Consider the following 6362-nt stretch of genomic DNA (forward strand, 5'->3'; position numbering starts at 1 on the left):
CCCCCCCCCCCCGCCACCTCTTGTAGACCCCGCTCCTGGACCCGTCTGTGACCTAGCTAGTTGACATGTTCTCTGTAGGCTGTTTGCATGGGGTTGCACACCTGAGAGTGGGAAGGTTGCACCCCTGGGGGAAGGAAGGGGAGTTAGCTTGATGCCAGAACTGCCCCGTGAGCAGTAGAGTTTGGGGGTGGAAAGCTTGTCCACAAACAACAAGAGGGTGGGGGAGGGGACACTGCATCCTGGGATGCTGGAGGACTGCAGCTGGGGCCCCTCATCTGTAGGGTGTGGCCACACTTCAGTGGAACACAGGTAATAACACAGATCAGAGAGAACCTTGCCCTGGAGTGGCATAACTAAGCCTCCTGAAGTGCTCTTAAAACTAGGTTTGGCTATCAACGTGTGGATAATCCAGGGGTTAAGAGTTCCAGGAACCACCTAAAACTAATGTGCAACAAGGCCCTAAACATACATTTCTTACTGAAATCTGTCAAAATGCCAGTTCTCCTATGCAGGAGAACCAGATCTTGCATGAACAGTCTCTTAATAATTCCTTTTTCCCCACCTGTGTCTCATTTCATCCCTTTTGTTGTTCAGTGTCCTATTGTGTGGTCTTACCTTGTGAATACACAGAACTGGATTTTTTGAAGGGACTTCGTTTAGTGAACCAGGCAGACTGATCCTTTTGTTTGTTGACATCTAGGGTTTATAGAAGAGGTTTGTCCAAATCCCAATTCAGTTCAGGGAATAGCTACCAGAAGGAGAGACCAGAATATCTGTTTGCTAGAACATAGTGATTTGATGTCTCCAAAGCACTGTTCTTTCCACAAATGATGCATTTATTCTGGTTGTGACAGACAACATGGCTGGGACTTCCGTAAATTTGAGAAGTATAGCTTTGACCCTCCTGAGAAAAATATCAGCTGCTTTCAGGGCCAGAACAACATTTCTTTTCTGTGTACACAGTCTGTCCAGAAATAGATGAGATATAATTAATATAAAAACCACTTTGCTTTATGCATTTGTGTGCAAACCAGATAACTGGGGTGTACTGTGCTTTATCTGTTTATACCCACATGTCCTTCAGCGTTGATGCATCACAACTTGTGAAAAGGAAAGGGAGACTGGCACCTGGGACAGTGACTAAGGACCATCAGAAGTAGAATAACTTTCCTTACCAGGAAAGTGAGTTGGCTAATGCCCAGGGGAAACCTGTTCTTCCAGCTGAGCCTGTAACCATGCAACAAAATCATCTGATGAGGTACTTGAAGTCTGGGGGTGGGGAGGGGGTACAAGGGGTAATTTTACAAAAGAGAGTGCAGCTTTATAAAAGGTTCTCGCCACTTCCTTTAAATAGAAGGAAACAAATCAAGAAAAAACACGGCAGAGAGAGAGGAAAGGACAGTGATCAAAAACCCCAGACACTCTGAATGGTGAACCAGGGATTTGTGCGCAGATTTTGTACAATAGCAGCTGCCTGGGAAGCCATGATGGTATTTTTCTGATCTGAGGGTCTCAACATTTTTTTTAAGGGCGTGATGAATACTTATTTCTTGGTTACAGAACCTGCTCTAGTGTAAAAGCCCCAAAATGTCCTCCTACAGGCAGTGGAGCCCCTCTTGGAAAACAGTCTGCCACCTCACTGTCAGTATAATATTTCTGGTGGCTATTCCCCCTGCAAGAAGCTGGAACAGGTTCCTGGCACTTATAGAACAATAGTTTATCTTGCGCTACAAAAGCAAGTTGATGCTGACTTATCATATAAAATTCATCCCAAGGGTGACTTCCAAGTTTTATTTTAAATCCTTCAGTTTTACTGTTCTTCCTAAGGTTACATTTCATGTGTGCGGAGAAGAAACTACATACTATGGTTGTATTCCATTACAACTATATACCCCATTTATCTGGTCTTTTTTCATATTGGGTATACCTTTGATGTCTTTACAGTTGAGAGGCAGTTAGCTATGTTAGTCTGAAGCCAAACAGAAGGCCAGGGTAGATTTGTGCTTCATAGATTAACTAAATCAAAGACATAGCATAGGCTTTTGTGAGCCTGAGCTCACTTCCTCCGATACTATGAAAGGACCTTCACAGTCGCTCTGATTTAGTTAGTCTATAAAGTAGGTGCAAATCTACCCTGTGTTCTGCATTACAATGAAGCATAATGTACCTGAAATATAGATTTACAATACCATGTAATGGCATTTATTTAAATGTAGAATTGCATATAAGTGCTTATCTGCTGCAAAATCAGCCTATGGGAAAATGCAAAAAGTGTTTGTTAACTTAAAGAATCAGTGGAACCCTGCTTTAATGCCAATGGAAATTACAACCTTCCTAACAGCAGTTATTGGGTAGAACTTTCCTGTTTGGGTAGTCAGAAGCAACAGGTTAGTCCTGTTATGAAGGGAGGCATGGAAGACAGTAAGCAAATCTTCTTTAACAAACCTATCCTGAAGAGAGAACTCGTCTTTAAAGCAATTTTGGGAATGTTTCATTATCAAATTTCAAGTAGTGTCTAAGGTCCAACCAAAAATAGGGTTCTATTATGCTAGATATTATAAAAAAATTAGGGTAATAGAAGATGCTAACTGCATAGAACTCGCATAAGGCTGTGAGAAGAAAGGATTTGATGCACAAATGGAGTGAAGTGTCATGATGAATGTCATATTTCCAGGCTTTTAGAGGGAGAGATTAAATAGAAAGGAGGTAGGGAAAAAGGTTGCGGATTAAGGTAAGGGGGAAAGCAAAAAAGAAGCAGTTGTGGGGTGAGACCGAAGTGGAGACTGTAGGGTAGCAGGAGATTAGGAGAAAATGACCAAACAGCATAGGGCAGTGAAAGTAGAGACAAAACAGTTTAAAAAAAAAAATCAGAATGCTCTAGGTCCAAAGGTCTTTGCTTTAACTGCCTCTGTTCCTGGTGGCTGCAGTTCTTGGCTGCTGCCTCTTGTGTTGCGTGGAAAGAGAAGGCATCACCTGGGTCACAGTGTTACTAAAATAGTGGAGTCCCACAGGCTTTTGGTGGAAGATACAGTCTAGTCTGTCTCACCTCTTCCTTTGCTTTTTATAGCAATTCCTGTTTCTGCATTTACTGGTTGAAGTCTCTGGCTTCTCTCTGCAGGAGAGCTACAGAAAGGGAGGAAACTTCTGGGCCCAAGTAGAGAGAGAGTCTTTCCCATGGACAGTTCTAGGAGAAGGGGTGGCCCTAACTGAATCCCCATTGCACCCATCTACACAAGATGTTTACTAAGGAGTAGATGAGGAATAGACTAATTAGCTCTGTAGTAAACTTCTCGGCATCTACCTGTGCTGTGCTGTTAGGCATGAGTAAACTAATACGTTCCACAGCAGGGTAGTACTTTCAAATACAAGTACTGCCCTGATGCAGAGCTTTTTTTATGTTTTTTTTTAATTTTTTACTCCACAGCAGTGAGCATGTAGACACTGACCCGGCTGGCTGGGACACTGGGTGCTTCAGTACAGGGGCTGCCTGCTGGTTAGTCCGACGCTAGAGCACCCTCATGCCCCAACCAGCCCATCCGCAGCATGTTGAGCCAGGTTGAAGCAGCCCTGGACTGGCAGGCTGACCCTGCCCTCCTTCCCCCCCAGTACCTCCTGCCTGCTGGGCTGCTCTGACCCAGCTCAATGTGCTGTGGTCCAGGACGTGTGTAAACCTGGCACCCGAGAGCAATAAACTCTGATGCAATATGTGCTAGAGTTTATTCTGTCACTTTAATATGCATGTATAGACGTGCCCATTTTATCCTCTTTCCCCAGTGCAGCTGCCTCTGGTCCTACCAGCTGGAGTATCTGCCTGGCTTCACTCGCTGAAGAAAATAATTGACAGTCTCTAGTGATGCGCATCACCCCACTGACTTACTGAAACATCCATTAGTTACAGATGCCAGAGGGGCCTGTTGATGCTGCCAAGGTATCACTCAACTGAATCGGAAATCCTCTTGGCAGAGTTGTCGGAGAGGGTACTGGATGTTTGTTTTGGTTCTGTTGTTTGAAAAAAGACTCAGGAAAAACAGACCTGGAGTCAAATGAGAGGATAAGAAGGAATGAATCTGGTGGCTGTTTTCAGTAACTGTGCTTGAAGTGTCAATTGCTGCATGATTGATATATTTTAATTGGAATATACACTCCTTGAAACTTTTTCTTTATTTCTAGGTACAGTGAATGTTTCTGTTGGTGTAAATGGGACACTGTTTGCAAAGATGCCAATTTGGAAATACAGGCCAGAGCAGTGAGTGCATATTCACATCTTGTTGCAGTGAAGATTTTATTTGAAATCTGTCTGAAAATGCACAGACAAATGTTTACTTTTTCCCCATAATGACAGTTTTGTTAAGGATTTCCCCATCTCCCAGCTACTTGTAAATTGCTGAGTCAATTTAAATTATTTTGCAGTAAGAGATCCTGCAACCTATTGTATCAGAATTTGGAGGACAGGGATTTCCTGTCTCCTTAACAGAAGTCTAGTATAGACTTGTTCTGCCAGTTATTTCACTAGCCATTTCTTCAGTGAGGGGGGTTTTGCCTATATTAACAAATCACATCTCTGGGTATGACTCCACTACAGCAGAGTCTATAGACCTGTGTCCGGGGGGAGGAAGGAATTTTTGTGATAAGTTTATATACTTTTTTTATTCTGAAAGCTCCATCATCAATAAAACTGATCCATGGCAATGCTTTCCATTTCTAGCTTGATTACTTTGGTTGGAATCCCTTCTTCTTTCACCGCTGCCCATAAAAAGCAAACAAACAAATGTACTCCAAGACAGAGAGAAGCCTTTCCTAGTTCCTCCATGTCTTAGCTGTATTTAATTTTGTTGGCTTCCCTGATGGACTGAAAATATTCTGAAAACTAAAAAGTTCCTTTAATTTTCTTAAAGGAGCATGGCTAGTGGAATAATAAGAAATTTATTTTAATTCAAGCTATTTTAGTTTTAACTTTAGAGCTTTGTTTTTATAAACTGTAATAGAGGTGAAGAAAAACAAACAGGGGAAACCTATTCTTTCTATTATATTAGAATCTATAATAATCTGCTGCTGTGTTTTTTTTCCTAGAATGGTAAATACAGAGGAAATTTCTCAGGAAATGTTGGTTTGATTTTGTATATCAACTAAAACTTACTATAAATTTTAAATTGGACAGTCCAAACTTCAGAATAAAAATTAAAATAAATGCAGTTGTAAATAGATTCAGTCTTACAATTTTCATTTGATCTGGTTTGACCAGGCTGTTGTGTAAAAGCTTGCTTCTTAAAATATATTCTGTTTACTTGGAACCCAAGATGAGGGTTATTTTCCCCCCATTTAATATGGGTGGAGGGAAAATCCTTGTCTTGGAGTCAAGTACAAGGAGAGGGTGGCAGGCAGCCCTGGTTCTGGGCTGGGTTTGGAGTCCGAGTCTTTCCCTCTGAAACGCTTCCCCCCACCCCATTCCTTCTGCTGCCATGTACCCTGAGTTGTGGCTCGAGCTCTGGCCAAGGGCACAGAGTGCATTCTGGCTCTGGCCCCCACCTGGCCATACAGCAGCAGTTCAGCAGTGTCAGCTCTGGCCCTGGGACTGGAGCCTCAGCTGGGCCCAGAGCTGCTGCTGCCACTGCTTCCTGGCTGGGCGGGGGCTGGAGCCAGCATATGCTCTGTGTCCCAGGCCTGAGCCAGAGCCACAGCTGCTGCTCAGGGCAAGTGGTGGTGCCAGGGGGCACAAGTGCTGTGATGGAGGGAGCCGATGCCAGGTGGCCACAGGCATTGCATGAGGGGATGTGGGTCCCAGAGGGCACAGAAACTGTGTGGAGGGCAGATAGTGGCAAGTTCTGGTTGTCAGGCCACTTGACTCCCCTGCTGCTCTCCCCATTACAGCAGTGGGTGGATTAATTTAAGACAACTCTCCAATTATTAGATTCTATACCTGGAAAATTATAACATTTGTTTTCTATATGTAGAATCTAATTATTGTGGGGTTATCTTAAATTTGAAAGTCATAGTGGATTTGGGTAAATATGGTGTATGTGCACTTTATGTAAGTGTTTCTGGTACTAAATAGGGGTGCACTGATATTTCAGCCCATATCATATCAGCACCAATAAAAGGAAAATTGACATTATCGGCTATCAGCTTTTTTGGCCGATGTGACCAATTAACAACGCTGATAAATGCTGTATGCATGCACACATCTGCAGCATGTGTGGAGCCAGGAATGCAGCCCGGCAGCTTGGAGAGCAGCATCTGGTCAGTAAGTCTGTGGCAGGGGAAGAGGCGTAGGGGGGGGAAGTGGTGTGTGTGTGGGTGGGGGTAGATCCAGGCCCCAGTTGTGAGGGAGGGGCTGGGGCAGGCGCATGCACTGCCCAGCCAGG

General features: G+C 43.7%; 1 protein-coding gene across 3 annotated transcripts in view; it reads left to right on the forward strand.

Moving 5' to 3' along the window:
* The window catches only part of FRS2 (fibroblast growth factor receptor substrate 2), a 111174-nt gene that overhangs the window by 52469 nt on the left and 52343 nt on the right, over positions 1–6362 (forward strand). For 2 of the 3 annotated variants that reach the window (XM_019514712.1, XM_019514713.1), the window contains one exon: positions 4171–4246. The exons of the other annotated variant lie outside the window; for it this stretch is intronic. The gene's annotated coding sequence lies outside the window, so the exon portion shown is untranslated. The remainder of the gene's footprint in view (positions 1–4170; positions 4247–6362) is intronic. 3 annotated transcript variants of the gene reach the window in all.

This window comes from Gavialis gangeticus, unplaced genomic scaffold (assembly GCF_001723915.1).
Source record: "Gavialis gangeticus isolate Ggan-Ray unplaced genomic scaffold, GavGan_comp1, whole genome shotgun sequence".
Taxonomy (NCBI): Eukaryota; Metazoa; Chordata; order Crocodylia; family Gavialidae; genus Gavialis; species Gavialis gangeticus.